The sequence below is a fragment of the Lonchura striata genome, chromosome 3 (assembly GCF_046129695.1).
Source record: "Lonchura striata isolate bLonStr1 chromosome 3, bLonStr1.mat, whole genome shotgun sequence".
Lineage (NCBI taxonomy): Eukaryota > Metazoa > Chordata > Aves > Passeriformes > Estrildidae > Lonchura > Lonchura striata.
The window spans coordinates 110,557,248-110,573,839 of NC_134605.1; the positions used below are offsets into that span (position 1 = coordinate 110,557,248).

The following is a 16,592-nucleotide window of genomic DNA, read 5'->3' on the forward strand; positions in this document are numbered from 1 at the left end:
ACAGGGCACAGGGGGAGGCCCCTGCACGTGGCAAGCACATTTCTCTCCCTCTCAGGATTTTTCATAGAGGTGCACAGAGAGAAATTAAAGAGAAAACAATTTCTATTTCTGCTCCTTGTTTTTCCTATGTGGAATGTGTTTGGAGAATTGTTTCCCTGGAGTGATTGCTTGATTGGATTCTGGTGAGGATTGTTTGAGCCTGATGGCCAATCCAACCCACCTGGGGCTGGGGTCTCGAGAGAGGGACATGAGTTGTGTTAGGTAGAGACAGAGTCAGAGAAAGTAGTATGTAGTTTTAGTATCCTCCTTTTATATAGTATATTAATGTATTTTAGCATAGTTATAATAAAGAAATCATTCAGCCTTCTGAATTTAGTCAGACATCATCATTTCTTCCCATTGGGTTCGCCTGCATTTACAATACCTGCACACTTAAGGTTCAGGGATGGTGCTGAGGTCTGGGAACCTGGTCAATTATTAGATGCCCTTGGCTGCTTTGTTCTCAGCTGCTTGTGCCTTCGTGTTGCAATCCAGACACTAAGTCAACATTAAATAGAAATTTAAATGACAACACTCAACACCAGCTGGGAGAATGTACTGTCCTCTGGCCTCTAAGCTAAAGGGAAATTCCTCTGTGGAGGGGAGGGTGAGAAAGAATAATAATGAGTGTTTGAGAGGAAGGAGGAAGGCAGGATCTCCTGTAGGTGGTGGAGAAAAGACTGGTACTTCTCTGGTCCTGACGAGGAGTTCCCTGATCTGTCACACAGCCCTAGTGCTGCTACTTTTCCTGAAAAATACTGAGACTTCTGTGTGGATGGTATCCTACAGAATAACACAGAAGCCTTAATTTTTAAGAGCTACTGTACAGTTGCTGACAAGCTAAAACACCAGAAATATCTTCATTAGACAGTGAGCAGGGTCTAAATACTTCCCTCTGTGCACTGTTTAAATGTCTATTCCCATGGTGTGTTGGGTAGGTTCTGCTGCCTTTGGCACCATCATCAACAAAAACAGAATCATGGAACTTCACTGGTTCTTGTTAGATAGGAAGCTGCTAATGCTGCAGCCACAAGAATTTGATTAATATATATTTATATCTAGAATCAGTCAAGTCAGCATGGCATTGACCTTCTCCTTGTTTTCATCTGAGCAGACAACTCCCTTGTGCCTGCTACATCCAAGATCACATTGCAATTTATTGAGCTGCAGCTAATTCAGGTAGCAGAGTGTGAGCAGTGATTTAAGATGTGACCACTGAAAACTCATCATCCACAATATTCAGTTATTAGAACAGCCCTGGCAGTTTTGTACTCTGCCGAAAATTTCTGGCTGTCTCATTGATTAGACCAGGCTAGGAGCTATTCCAGCAGGCAGCCCGGTGTGGTCACCTTGGACTGGAAGCCAAAAATTGCACAATATGGGTATGGTCAAATGATGTCATATCATAACCCAGAGAAAGGCACTGCTATGAGTCCAGAAGCTTTCCAGATTGTATTTGCAATTAATCATATTACAATTATTACATATTGCAGCTGACAGAATGAGAGGACACAGTCTTAAGCTGCACCAAGGGAAATATTGACTGGACATTAGGAAAACAATTTTTTTACAGAAATAATGATCAAGTACTGTAATGGCCTGCCCAGGGAGGTGGTGGAGTCACCATCCCTGGATGTGTTTAAAAGAAACTGGATGTGGCACTTGGTGCCATGATTTAATTGAGGTGTTAGGTGTTGGACTTGGTGATCTTAAGGGTCTCTTCCAACCTAATGATTCTGTAATTCTGTGCATTATTCATATTTGTCTGGTTTGGCACCAGCTGCAAATGAGCCTTTTATAAGATGCTTAATCAAGTGTCCTTCACCCCTCCTCATGGTTCAGGTGTCTTGAATTCCTCTGTCCTGCTGCTAGCAATCTTTCTTCTGCTATAAATTATTATTATTATTATTATTATTATTATTATTATTATTATTATTATTATACTTTTGAGATCTAAATATCTGTCTTCTACAAAGGTCAGTGTCTGGATCAAACTTTGGAATTGCACGGAGTTTTATTCCTGTCTCTGCTTGGATGCTACTGTCCCCAAGAGAAATTACAGTGATTAAGGATGTCTAAATCCCACTCGGTGAGTCAATCACTGCAGATCTCCATTTGTACAGATGGCACAAAGTGAGGGGTAACACTAAAAGAAAAGGTATCACTAATCTAACAGGAAAGTGTGTCTATTCAGTTAGAAAAGATGACTTGAACTCTCACATCACAGGATGGTTTGGGTTGGAAGGACCTTAAAGAAAATCCAGTCCACCCCCATAAGCAAGGCTACCTTCCACCATCCCAGGTTGCTCCAAACCCTGTCCAACCTGTCCTTGGGCACTTCTAAAGAGCAGAGAAAACCAGCTACCTGGAGGAGTCACCTGAAATAATTAGATACTTTGATTTACTCAGTTACACCATTTCTAGCCCTCTGTAAAGCAGCCCACAACTTTGAAGGTCAATATCAGGGACAAAACCCAGTGGTGCAAACCATTACATCATCAAGCACATCACCAATTTCCAATGAGCCAATCAGGGCATTGTGTAATGCAGGGACTAGAGCTGGGGGTGGAGTTTGCTTTCTCCCACCCAGTGGACCCCATCTCCTGGGGACAAGAAGTGGCAGTGCCTGATTCTTCACTTGTTCCTACATCACCTAATTGTTTGTTTCCCAGGTTCCAGTTTAAATTTCAGTTAGTTTTTTCTTGAAGCATTTTTTCCTGAAATTAGTTTTTCCTGGAACTACACCCTTTGAGGATTGAAAGCACTTTTTAGATCACCATGTTATTTCTTAGGAGTTACAGAGACAGGACTCTGAGCATTTCCTTGATATCTGATGTCCTTTAAATATCTCTTTGGGATAAACATGAGGGTGGTAAGAGCCTGGGACAGGTTGCCCAGAGAAGCTGTGGCTTTCCCTGGATCCCTGGAAGTGTCCAAGGCCAGGCTGGACAGGGCTTGGAGTGACCTGGGATAGTGACGGTGTCCCTGCCCATGACAGAGGTGGAACTGGATGATCTTTAAGGTCCCATCCAACCCAAAACATTCCATTCTGTGATTTATCAGGTTAACCTCTGGTAGCAGCAGGTAAATATACTTTCTGCCTCTCCTTTCACTTAATCTCTTTCATTTCATCTGTCCATTCATGGTTATTTTTTCCCCATCACACTGGTCTCCATGCTGGAGGGTTGCTCCAACCTCAGCTGGGAGCAGGGCTGACATTGCAGCAGCTGTACAGTTCCAGCATGGAAGAATCCCTCACAAAACATGGAATTTAGAGTTAATTTTTTATCTCCCTCCTTCAAAGACATGTTGACATGGCATGAACCATCCTGACTCTCATCTGCTGAAGTTTACAAAATGTTCAAGATGATTTTCAATGACCCCAAGCCCCCTCTGCACAGAAGTCTCCACAGAGCCACGCAGGGCTAATAGCTCCTGCTCCCCTGTGCATGACTTTCCTGGGAAACCATGTCTTGAACAGCAGCACCTCGCCCCCTCCTTCAAGGATGGGATTCCTCCTGGGTAATGAGCCACACACTTCTAGGAAACTGAAGTTTGGCCTTTGGAAAGGCCAAGACTTCCTAGCAGCATTAGGGGCCGCATTTCTCAAGTCATCGGCACATTTTCACTCCCACGCCTTTGCTGGGGGTATAAAACAGAGTTTAACCCACCTTTTACCCCCATCTCCAGCCTCCAGAGGGGCAGTGAGGTTGAGTTTGTGGGTGTGGGTGCAAAGGTCCTTTCCAGCCCAAACCATTCTGTGATTCTGAGGCAACAAGGGTGGCTGGCCACATCCATGCTGTTAAATTCCTCCAGCTTCAGGGACAGGTGGCTGGATTTAAACTATCTACAAGGAGTGGTTCCTAGCCCATACCAACCCCCATGGATTTGTGACAGTTGTTCTGGGCCCAAATTGAGCCAGTTTAGCTGATATTACAGAGCCAGGCCCTGAACCTCTGTCCCTACACTGCTTTGCTGCCCCAGGACATTTTGTTATGGATGTTCTCACAGGAGAGAAGCTTTTCCTTCCCTCCTGCCTCTCCACTCATTCCTCCTGCCCCAGGACACTCAGCAATTCTGCTGGTACTTTATTTGGCAAAGCTGTTGCAATCACACCACAAGTAAGTGAAATCTCTGGCTTTTACCCTAAAATCTAATTTGCCTTTCGAATTACAGCAGTTCTGTATTGAATCAGCCATTTCCACCATGTAAAGGACATAGGTCTTGTGCAATGACTTAGTTGCAAGAACAATTTTGGTTACAGGAATATGATATAAAATCTAAGAAGCATAAAGGAAGGAAGGAAGGAAGCAGCCAAGCTGTTGGATCAAATACCATTTGCAGACAGCTCCTGTTCTTACACAAGGGACAAAATCCCAGGGAAGAGTTCAGGCAAAGGAAAGAAATTTGGTTGATTTTCCATGTTTAAAAGTCTAAGAGCTATATTATATCTCTATCAACTTTGGGAGATGGGGAATGAAGTGCTGAGCAGGGCCATCTGCTCCAGCCTCATCTTGCCATTTTCTTTCTTGGGAAAAATTCCTGTCATGACTTTTTCACTGCAAATATAAAACATAAGAAGTGTCTAACAAACTTCTGGGGCTTTGAAAAGCCAATGGACTGTGATAAAGCAGGGAATGCAAATTAGAAGGACAGGTATCTACAAACTGATGAGCTCTGCCTTGTATTCATTTAGACATTTATTCATTTAAAAAAATCTACTCTTGATTGTATCTCACTGCCAGTGTTAATGTCTGCTCACAAGGCTGATCCCAGTGCTTTGTACAGGTTTTCTTGGAATTTGTTCTGATATTCACCCAGCTCCTAAGGCAGTAACTGAAAACCAATCACAAGTACATCCTGGGTATGCACCTGGCAAAACAGCTGAAAAAAATAGAAAAAAAAAAAAAGAGTTTTCAAGAAATTAATTATGAATTAAGGTCTGGAATCTGATGACAAAGAAGTTTTACAATTTTCAGGCTAGGGTATTGCAACAGAGATAGAGATAAGAAATTGCTTTGAGCCTTTTTTATTGTTGTTGTCCCCTGAAATAAATCCAAGGAAATATTTCTCTCTTGAAGATTCTTAGCTGATAATCCATCCCATACTGGTTTATGGCCTGATTTTAAAGATATCAGTGTACAAGCTGAAAGCCCTTCTGCCTCTTGATTGCTGAGAAAGATAAATATCAACCTCATGCTGTCAACAAAATGTACATTGGGAAAGAAATTACCCAGTGTCACAACCTGGGTTATTTTGCCCTAAATCCATTGGCCCCAAGTACTTCTGTTATATATTTTCCCACTTGCTGCATTTTATGAAGTTCCCCGCTGTTGGTGTGGCTTTTAAATAGCTGGAATAAAACGGCCAAAACCTCACTCTTTGGGGTTTTTTCCATGCCATTGCTGAAGATATTTATAAAATTCATCCCCACATGGAAGACTGAGCAATCACAGCCCTGACACCCCCATCTGCTCCACACTAAGGCAGAAGTGAGATGTAGATGCAAACAGGGAAGGGATGAGAGCAGCAGGGACAGGCTTGCCCAGAGGAAATGAGAGACACGAAGTTTGTTAGAATCACAGAATCATGGAATTATTTAGGTTGGAAAAGAGCTCCCAGAACACTGAATCCAGCCTGTGAGTGATCCCCACCTTGTCAAAGCACTGAGTGCCATATCCAGTAATTCCATGGACACTTCCAGGGATGGAAACTCCACCACCTCCCTAGGCAGCCCCTTCCAACTCCTGACCACCCCTTCCATGCAGAAATTCTTCCTGATATCTAAATGTTAATAGGTTCCTTCATCACTTCTCCAGTAGTCACTTCATTGATTGATTCAAGTGCTGAGGGAATAAAAGCAAAAATCTTTTTTTTTTAGCATGGAATGAGCCTCCCTCCACAAACAGGAGGACCTATGAGTTTCCCAGAGAGAGTGTGGAATTTCCTTCACTGGAGATATTCCAGAACTGTCTGGACAAAATCCTGTGCAATGTCTTCTAGGATGAGCCTGCTTGAGCAGGGGGGCTGGGCCAAATAACATCCAGTGGTGCCTTCCAACCTTATCCAGTCTGTGTTTCTGTGGTCTTTATCCTTAGGAAGGTCCAGCAGACCAGAAACAAACTTTCCCTGGTCACTCACAGGGAGATGTGACCCTGTCCTCAACTTGGACATTGAGACTTGAGCCAACAGGGTGGAAAGAAATGAAAACAAAACTTCAGCTTGCAAACCAGTCATGGGATCATTCTAGAAGAAAGCCTGGTGACACAAGAGCGGCACTGTTGCTTATACAAACAGAAAAAAAATAAAAACCAACCTTGCTGCCTAACAAAACATACTTCAAGTTTCTACAGAAAAACATTTCCACCAGACACAAAGAGTCCAGAGTTTAACCCAATCTGTCACTGTGTGAAGGAGTCTCAGCTTCAGGTTTCACATCCTCCTCTGGTCAAGCTACTTCTATGTCAATATTCAGAGTAAACTACTTTGTGTAACAGACCTCGATAGGTCTGATCACAATTCCCTGAGAACTGGATTTTCACTGGAAAATAAAGTTATATAGGAAAGATAATTTGTTACAGGAATTTACAGCAATATGGAATATTTTAAGCCTTTCTCCCTCACATTTCCCCATTTGATACAGCTTCAAAGATTTCCTCGTTTATGCAAGAGAGAGTATTTTAACTGGAAATATTTGGAGAGTCTCAATATTATAAAAAAATCTTGGTTATTAAGTAGCTTATGACAACTTTCTTTGAATTGGAGACATAAAGTCCTACTCTGTTGAAGTGTCCTTTTTATTAAAACTCACCACCATGCTCTTCATAGAATCATCAAATGATTTGAGTTGAAAGGGGATCTTGAAGATCCTCTCGTTCCAGCACACCTTCCCTAGATTGTGACTCAAAACGCTCCTGCTTAAAAAAAAAAAAAAAGCTTTTAGAAGTCTTAAGAGTTTGGTCCTTTGAAAAGTGAGAATAATTGTAAATTCAGCATTTTTTATTAAATGCAAAACTCTTCCAGTTGCCTGCAGTGAAACTACATCTGATAAGAAGTCTACAAGAATAATGCTTCCTACCAGATATCCTTTCAAGAGAGTACCAGTTGCCCCAAAAACAGCATCTTGAAAATTGTACTCTTTGGGGCTTTTTAATCTGTGGAAGATTTACAAAAGGAAATATCTGAGTTTCTTTCCATTCTGATAAATCAAAGGGACAGAAAATCACATTATGGAGACAGAGCCAAAGAAAAGGACCTTTGACTTAATGGTCGTGGAGGTCTTTTCCAACCTAGAGGAGTCTGTGACATTGAAAGCAGTGAGGCAGCGACATCTTGAGGAAATCCCTGCTCACTCAACCCTTCAGTGGTATTCCAAGAGTTATGGAATAAGGAATCTCAGGTTCTTGTCTGTCTTATTGATCCATTGTCTTGTCTCAGTATGTCTCCTATTTATGTATTTTTAAATTGATCTTTAAAGAGCCCTTAAAGGACTTCAACTACTTTTTATGAATTATAACTCCTATAAAGTCATTCCTACAGATTCAAGCCTTTTTCCCAGCACTCTATCCCCTTTGTCCATCTCACCATGGGGAAACAAGAGAAGACTAAGCAGGGAGTTAAAGATCCTGATGACCAGTCCTGATGGCTCAGTTTCGGCTCCCCACAGCCAGGTGTTTCAACAGAATCAACAAAAAAACCTCGCTGGCATAGTGAAACAAGTTCATTGAGAGCTGTCAAGGTGGTGGGGGAGTTAGATATGGGGGATGTGAAGAGAGATGGGGAGAAATTTGGTTTAGTCAATCTGAGGAAGAACATACTAAGGGATCTTATCCCTCCTAACAGCTACTTACCCTTCCAAAGGGGTTTTGGACCAGAAGAATTGATACCCAGACATGAAGCTACATCTGGGGTGCCCACTATTCCTGTCAAATTTGCAAACATAGGATAAGGGAAAGCTGAAGTCATACTTTAAAGAAGCATCACTTTGAAGATACTTTGAACACTCATCCAGCAAGGAAAGACCACTCTGCCATGGCTCACCCACTGCCCTTCAGCAGGGATTTGGGGTACAGAGTTACTGAGTGGGAGGGCAAAAGGAGGTGCCCATCTCACACCCCCACAGAGGGGGCATCCTGACCCCGGTGTGATTTGAACACACAGCCTTCTGATCTGGAGTCAGACGCGCTGCCATTGCGCCACGAGGTCAGGGATGGGGCAACTCCTGCTCAAATGTCATCCTGGAATTTGGGGCATTCTTTGAGGGAATGGGAATTTTGCTTCGCCTCACAGAGGAGTGGCACCATCACCATCGTTGCTTGTCTTGCCTTGCTAAACAAAGAGGGCTCTAAATGAGATACTTCAGAGGAAGAAGGCCAAAATGGCCACTGCCCAGAGCAGCCCTGGAGAGCTTCTCCCAGGAAAAACAGATTCCTGGATGTGGTGTCTCCAGAGAGACAGGAAAAATGATGTCCCAGTGGTGGAACCCTGGTTACTGAGAATTTGAGACTTTCTGTGCTGACAGACACTGGCCCCCAAGAGACCACTGCATTTGACCTGAGGCTGTGGAGAAGGCTTCCAAAATTGAATGATAGAACTGGGATTATGGGTGTGTTGTTTGAACAGAAGTGTGTAATATCACATAGTAGAAAACTCAGAGTTTAAGGTTTCAGAATATAGTAATATATATAAAACAAAATAGAGGTTTTAGAGCAAAAGCTAGTCCATCTTCTTTGTGGAAACCAAGGGCACTGAGAATATTTCTCTGTCTGCTCTGGGATATCCTGGCCCCCAGGGGAGCACTGACTTTGATCCTCATTCATGGAGAAAACTTCCAAAGCCTCAAGGTAAACTAGAGACCACAAAAATGAGAAATAGATTGCAGAGATTGTAGAGAGTAGTGTAGAATGTCACATGGGTGAGAAATTTAGGTTTTAGGATTTTTAGTATGTTATGGATAGATTCAAGATGGACAGTACAGGGTATTATCTCAAGTTCCTTTCTTCTTTCTTCTTCCTCTTCTTGGTTTTATGTGGTATTTTTTAACTGGGTAGAAAAATCCACATTGTGGGTCTTTAGGGGTCAGTTATTGGGTTAGAAAGGAAAATAATTTAGGTGTCACTTCTTAATTGGGTAGATTAATTTTTTATTAGACTTAAAAGGCCTTGTAACAAGAGCTTGTTGGCCACTTTTGTGCTGTTTTTCCTGCATGCAGAGTCTGGTGCAGACAGTGTGCTGAAATTTCGATAAGATAAGGATAAACAGAAGCTGAAGACCAAAAAAGTCCAATACATCTCTCGTTCCTGACTCAGAACTGCTCCAGGAGCGTTTCCCCTGCCAGGGGAGCCCCCAGGGAGTTGCCCAACTTGGGGCCTGCAGACTCACACTTCTTCACCTTCTTTTTCATAGTATTATGTCATTAGATAAAAAAAACCCACGTTGTGAGCCATGAGTAGTTATTAAGTTCAAAATAAAAATAATTCAAGTGGCATTTCTTAATTAAACAGTTTATCCTTACAAAACCTTATAGAGAGAAAGATACAGCTCCATCTTTAGTTTTCTGAAAGAAAATACTGTAGAACTCACAGTTTGTAGAACTATGATATAGTTAAGAACTAATAAACATCTGAGTCCAAACATGAAATACCATCTCACACATTTAATCCTAACCTTAACAAAAAAATAAGCAAAAACTCCACAGCCCAGCCCCTCCTGGGGACAGAGGCCCCTTTCACCTGGAAGATGCATGGATATCAAACCCATGATTCACAGGTCACAGGTTATAACCAAAGTGCAGGACAAAGCCGAGAGATGTGGTGGGTGTCTGCTGCACTTTGCCTCATGACGAAGCTGAAGGGAGTGAAGGCTTTCTCTGAAAAGTGGAAAAAGCTTCACAGATGCAGGCTCAGTTGCTCCTGGGCAACCTGGACTTATCTCCATGTGATATTTCCCTGGAAGACCAGGTGAGGTGGTACTGTCAGTCCTGAAGTGTTTAAGGAAAATGGTTCCGTGTAAAATGATGGAAATAGAGAGAGGTTCCTGATGAACACCATGAGGAGTTTTTTTAAGAAAAGCGTAAAGAAGAGTCTGGTCCATCCCATCTCAGAGGCCAGGTGAGAATGTTCCTGAAACGAAGGAAGAAGGTGAAGATGGCTGGAGACAGGGACCATGGATTTCCCAAGGGCAGAACACTCTGGGACAATGCAATTTCTTCCTCGATGGCCAAATGGACACTGAGGAACATAATTTATCTTGACTTTGGTTTCACCTCTGACAAGATATCCCAGACATGTCCCTGCAGCAGGACACACACACAGAGCAACTGAGCTCAACCCAAAGGCAAAGCAAAGGGCCAGGAGCAGGCACTGAGGAGCTTGGGGTCAGGGTTGGTGGTCCAGGGGACCCTTCACTGCTGGATGCTGAACTGGGTGTGCCTTGGGGTCTCTGTGGTGGGAGCAGAGGCTGTTCCACAGAAGGAAGGACACGGCCAGCCCGGCGGGGACATGGGGATGGCGAGGGGACAGGGCCAGTGGCGCAATGGACAACGCGCCTGACTACGGATCAGGAGATTGCAGGTTCGACTCCTGCCTGGCTCAACACTTTTAGCCCACAGAAATTCCTCCTGCTCCCTTTGTGAGCTCCTCCCTTCTCCTGACCATCATCCACCCTCCCTCAAACTCCTGATGTTCTGTCCCACACTCCCAAAGGAGCAGGGCTGGAGCCCACACCAGCGCCAAGGGAAGCACAGCAAATCCCTCAGCGGAATGCAGGTACCTCCTGAACTGCTGTCTCACAGCCAGGACAGAGCCAGCGCTCCCAGGGTGTGCTGGCACCTCGTGTGCCCTGGTCCCCAGCCCCCTGCAAGGCTCACACTGGCCTTGCTGCCCTTTGTCAGTGCCTTGACAAGTTCTGCTCTGGAAGCAGTGCCCTGCTCACAGCTTTGATGTCACAAAATGGTGTTCCTGTGATGGTGATGTTGGAGAGATGGAAAAAAGCCTGGAAGGTTAAGGACCTCAGGAAAACAGCTGTCCCTTGTCACCTCCACCACCAGTTTCAGGGTAATCCAGGCAGGACTTAAACCTGCAGTCTCCTGATCCTGATCCATAGTTAGGTGTGTTCACAGTCCATTGAGGAACTGGCCCCAGCCTCTGATCCCACCTGCTGTCCTCACTTCAGGACCACCTGGATTTATGGGTGGTTAAAGAGAAGTGGCAGGATTTCACCTTGCTCCCACCTGTCCATTCCATGCCAGCCTTGCCCTCCTCAGCTGTGGTCCCACCAGTTTTTCACCACCCAGGAGAGGAGATGCCTGTACTGAGCTCCAGGCTCAGCTCAGCTGCTGTGGAAGGTTGGAGGGCACATCCTGCCTTCCTATGGGATGTGTAGTTAAACTTGCCAGGCTTTATAGAATTCTCTGGAGCTGTGGTGCCCAGTGGAGGGGAAAGCTTAGGCCAAGGCCACCTCCACTTGCTCCTGCCTGGTGACAGAGGGGTGGCAGGTGAGCTGTAGCAAGATCTTGCTGTCTTGGTTTGACACTTGCTTGATGGCCAATTGGTCTGGGCTACCCTGCACATGGACACCTTCGAACCTCCTGGCCCAAGCCACAGACACTGAAGGTACAAAACACTGATGACAGGACCATAAACGTGGAAATATGGGATGAAGCAACAAAAGAACATGGAAACGGGAATTTTACATCAAATAACACTGATTCGTATTGGAAATGACATGTGGCAGTCTCCAGTCCAGACTTCTGCTTCATTTATGATGTGCAGATCAGGGCTGCATCCTCAGACTGAATATCTCCAAGGATGCAGAGGCCACAGCCTCTCTGGGCTCCTTTCTTAGTGATTTGCCATCTCACAGAGAATTTTTTTTTGCCAGTGTGTCCACTCAGGGCCTGATGCGAGGGAAGTTCTGCTATGCAGGAAGCCCATCAAGAAGGGACAACACCAGAGAGAGGCAGGTCACCATGGGAAGATGTCCCCTGTCACCATCAATATGACAGCCAGGCTGTGGGCAGGAAAACTGCGAGCCAGGCAGGAGTCAAACCCGCAATCTTCTGATCCGTAGTCAGGCGCATTGTCCATTGCGCCACTGGCCCAGCCCTCCCAGGGCTCTGGGGGCTTCCCATCGCTGGATGGGCTGTGTGACAGAATTAAGTAAGTACAGAAAAAATAGATTTAGGAGATCCCTGGGAAGCAGGTGATCTAATCCCTGCTCAGGGAACAAGTCTTTGACATCAAGTTGTAGTCAAACCTTAAAAAACTCCAAAGATGGGAACTCCAAAGCTTCTCTGGGACCTTGCCCTACACTGAGACCATTGCTGTCACATACAGATATTGTCAAGGCACTGACAAAGGGCAGCAAGGCCAGTGTGAGCCTTGCAGGGGGCTGGGGACCAGGGCACACGAGGTGCCAGCACACCCTGGGAGCGCTGGCTCTGTCCTGGCTGTGAGACAGCAGTTCAGGAGGTACCTGCATTCCGCTGAGGGATTTGCTGTGCTGCCCTTGGCGCTGGTGTGGGCTCCAGCCCTGCTCCTTTGGGAGTGTGGGACAGGACATCAGGAGCTTGAGGGAGGGTGGATGATGGTCAGGAGAAGGGAGGAGCTCACAAAGGGAGCAGGAGGAATTTCTGTGGGCTAAAAGTGTTGAGCCAGGCAGGAGTCGAACCTGCAATCTCCTGATCCGTAGTCAGGCGCGTTGTCCATTGCGCCACTGGCCCTGTCCACTTGCCTTCCCCATGTCCCCGCTGGGCTGGCCGTGTCCTTCCTTCTGTGGAACAGCCTCTGCTCCCACCACAGAGACCCCAAGGCACACCCAGTTCAGCATCCAGCAGTGAAGGGTCCCCTGGACCACCAACCCTGACCCCAAGCTCCTCAGTGCCTGCTCCTGGCCCTTTGCTTTGCCTTTGGCTTGAGCTCAGTTGCTCTGTGTGTGTGTCCTGCTGCAGGGAGACCTTGTCATAGGTGAAACCAAAATCAAAATAAATGATGTTCCTCAGTGTCCACTTGATCACCAAAGAAATCATCACTTCAAAGAAATTTATTCTTTTGGTCTAGGGTGGTCCACCCTTGGTAAATCCTTGGCCTTCCAGTCATTTTCATTTTTTATCTCTCCTCCTTTTGGGCATGGCTTTCTGAAGGATTGTTTCCATACTGTTCAGGCAGACTCAGAGCTGTGATTGCCCAGACTACAGCTTTCCAGATGGTCTTTATATTCTTGAAAAAATCTTTCTGTATTGTTCATCAGAAACTTGTCCCTTTTTCCATAATCCTACACAGAGTAATTGCTCTTGATTTCCCTCCAGATATACCCTGGACTGACCATACCACCCCATGTTACCTTGCCAATCAAGCATGTGCAGGTCCTCCAGAAGTTATTGAGCCTGTAGTTAAAAAGTTTCCTGCATTTTTCTGAGGAAGGCATTAAGCTCCTTTTGGAGGTAAATTTTGGAAGACCCCCACAACAACACAACTTCCCTGCTTGCATTCTGACCCGTAATTTCCATCCAGCACAGCTCCCTGCTCAAAGGAGAGCTCTGGACATCATGTTCCCTGTATAGTCTAGTCTGTGCCCCTACACCCTGAGCCCTGCCTCTCTGTCTTGGTTTGAAAAGACAGGTGTCTGCTAAGGAAGGCAGGAGCTTTCCTTGAAATGGAAACTGTAAACCCCCTCCCTCCAAATTTTTATAGTTTTGAAATTAAGGGGCTCTCAGGCAAAGATATGGGAAGAGGAGTAACAGTTCTTTACTAGGAAAATTAAAAATACAAATGCAATGGTACAAAAAGAAAACAAGCCACTGCCAGAGTCAGAACAGGACCTGACACCCTGTGGGTCAGGGTGGTGACAGCAGTCCCATTCCATGGTGGCTGCAGCCCTCCTGCAGTGCCAGCTGTGGTTCTGTTGAAGCAGGGATCCTGTAGAAGGGTGGAGTTTCCCTCTGAAGGTCCAGTGGTGGTGTAGATGAGCCTGGTCTTCCTCTGGAAATCTGGTGAAGAATGCTGCACCTCTGGGAATCCAGTGGGAAAAGGTCACCTGTGGTGTTCCAAGAGTCAGATTATATCCAGGTAGGAATGCTTGGCTCCTCCCCCTGGGTGGAGCATCTCACAATGGGATGATGGAATTTTATCTGCCATGCAGTGATGCTCACTGGCCCATTAACAGAAGATATCTCCCCTGAAAGAAGATGGATTTTGGAAGATATAAATAAAAGCTGCCCAATTAACAGATGAAAACTGCCCCACCTCCAACAGATGGAAATAGAATACACACCCCTAGCCTAAGTTACCCTTCCACAGAACAGCCCCCTGAAAAGCAAAGGGGTGCCAGTGGTGCCCCAGCCTGACCCCGGTGTGATTTGAACACACAACCTTCTGATCTGGAGTCAGATGCGCTGCCCTTGCGCCACGAGGTCGGGGTGGAGGGTTCCCGGGGCCTAGGATTGGCCACTGGGAATGTCCTTCCCATGGGGACCACCCTGGGGTGTCCCTGCAGCCCAGGAGCTGGGCTGTGGCTGTGGAGGGGCAGCCTGAGGGGAGGGTGGCCAAGGCCTGACTGCTGAGACCGAGCTGCAGGATGAAGGTGTGGGGTGGGATGAGGGGACCTGCAGGGTCAGCGAGGGCAGGAACCACGCTTAGGGATGCTCCAAGGGAGGATGGTGGCTCAGGGGGAAACACAGGGCAGCCCAAGGTGGGTTTTGGCTGTGGACCCAGACAGAAATGGTTTTGGTAGAGTAGAACATGTGTGAGCCCAGGCCAGTCACAGCTCCTGATGTCCTGCCCCGGCCACAGCCCTGTGCTGCTGGGAGCGGCAGCTGGAGCTCCTGCAAGGTGGGCAGGATGTCCCACCACTGCAGGCAAGGACCACCACCAGCTCCAGCTGCCCAGTCCTTTTCTCATGGGTCCTTAGAGCAAGGATGCCATGGATAACAGTGTCAGTAAGGAGGTGAAGCCTTCCTTAGACCTCTCCATCTCCATTCCCAGCTCCGTTCCCACCCCATGGGAAACATGCTGGAGGCAGTCTGCTGGGTACCAGGGTGTCTGGAGAGGGGCAATACAGGCAGGGGCTGTGGGCAAAGCACCAGGGAACTCCTCTCTGGCTCAGCCTAATCCTGGTAAGAGCTGAGCTCTCAGTATTACTATAATTACAGAGATTTTAAAAGTTTTAGAAATGTTATAAGATTATATGAAGTTAGAAAACATTAACTTTAAAGTTAAACACCTTGAATGTGACTCCCTCCAAAACTTCAATTCCTCTGTAAAATTTGACGCCTGAAACCAAATCCCATCCCTGCTGTCCAAACATATTAATAACCATCACACATTTTCCCCATGAATTACCAGTGCTGAGGATGGAGCAAAGAAGCATTTCCTCTTGCTTTTACCTTTCCACCTGAGCAAATCCTGCACCACGGGATCCTTTCCTCCTCCAGCACCTTTTCCCACAAGAGGGAGCCAGGAGCCAGCTCATGGGCTCTATGAGCTGTAAGTCAGGCTCGAGATAAATTTTGTACACTGAAGGATCCTCCATCCCAAGGTCAGACTGGAAATTCAGCTTGTTTCCTTCCTGGAAATGCAGTGTTTTTTCCTCCACAGCCCAAATTTTTTGTCTATTCAACACCAATGGCTGCTAGTAGATTTCCCCCCCATATTTTTCCCTGCTGACCACCCCCAGTGGCACTTCTCATCCATCCCACTCCGTCACTTGCTCCTTACAATGTTGTAAATAAAGTCAGGTTTTCAGCCAGTTCCGGGACCACTTCAGCCCAGCTGCAGTCAAATCCTGCTGATTTACATTGCCATAACACAAATCTGGTTAAGTGCTTTGGGAAAACAGATGATTCCCATAAATCTAGCATCCCAGGTATGATTTTCAGAGCTGTCCCATGACTGAAAATGAAAGAGAAGTTTTCCCTTCTCATAAAAACTTCCTTATTCCAAGGGATGTGAGTCCCAGGCCAGATAAGCAAAACCCTCCAGGGATGGGGACTTTACCACTGCCCTGGGCAGCTGTGCCAGGGCTGGACAGAGTTTTGTGTGAAGGAATTGTTCCCAGTTTCCAATCTAAATATCCCCTGGTGCAATTTGATGTGATTCCTATTGCTCTGTCCCTTGTTTCTTGGGAGAAGATCCCAACCCACCCCTGGCTGTCCCCTCCTGTCAGGAGTTGTGCAGAGCCACAAGGTCCCCCCTGAGCCTCCTTTTCTCCAGGCTGAGCCACCCCAGCTCCCTTGGCAGCTTCTCACAAGAGATCCTTAGGCGAGGGGCAGAACTTCCACTGTGTGTAAGCATTTATTTTGTGATCCATATAAAACATGTCTCTGACCTGGAATTACCTGGGAAAGTAACCTGGGAAAGGAGGAGAGCAAAAAAGAGCAAACAGTGCAGAGGCATCAAGGCAGACTGAGATGGTACTTGAATTTCAGAGTTGGGTTTTTTTCTAGGATAATTTCTGATCCTAATTTGAAGGGGACTATGATTGTATAAGCACTTGTAGTTTGATAGTGAGGACATTCTGGGAATGATGAGGAGGGATTTTGAATGTGAAATTACTGG

General features: G+C 45.9%; 4 non-coding genes across 4 annotated transcripts; 1 reads left to right on the top strand and 3 right to left on the bottom strand.

Moving 5' to 3' along the window:
- Positions 1-8,172: 8,172 nt before the first annotated feature.
- TRNAW-CCA (transfer RNA tryptophan (anticodon CCA)) lies at positions 8,173-8,244 on the bottom strand. The gene has a single exon. It is a non-coding gene; the product is annotated as a tRNA-Trp (tRNA).
- Positions 8,245-10,558: 2,314 nt separating this feature from the next.
- Positions 10,559-10,631, top strand: TRNAR-ACG (transfer RNA arginine (anticodon ACG)). The gene has a single exon. It is a non-coding gene; the product is annotated as a tRNA-Arg (tRNA).
- Positions 10,632-12,687: 2,056 nt separating this feature from the next.
- Positions 12,688-12,760, bottom strand: TRNAR-ACG (transfer RNA arginine (anticodon ACG)). Its single transcript has one exon. It is a non-coding gene; the product is annotated as a tRNA-Arg (tRNA).
- A 1,620-nt stretch (positions 12,761-14,380) lies between these two features.
- TRNAW-CCA (transfer RNA tryptophan (anticodon CCA)) lies at positions 14,381-14,452 on the bottom strand. The gene has a single exon. It is a non-coding gene; the product is annotated as a tRNA-Trp (tRNA).
- Between the last annotated feature and the right edge of the window lie 2,140 nt (positions 14,453-16,592).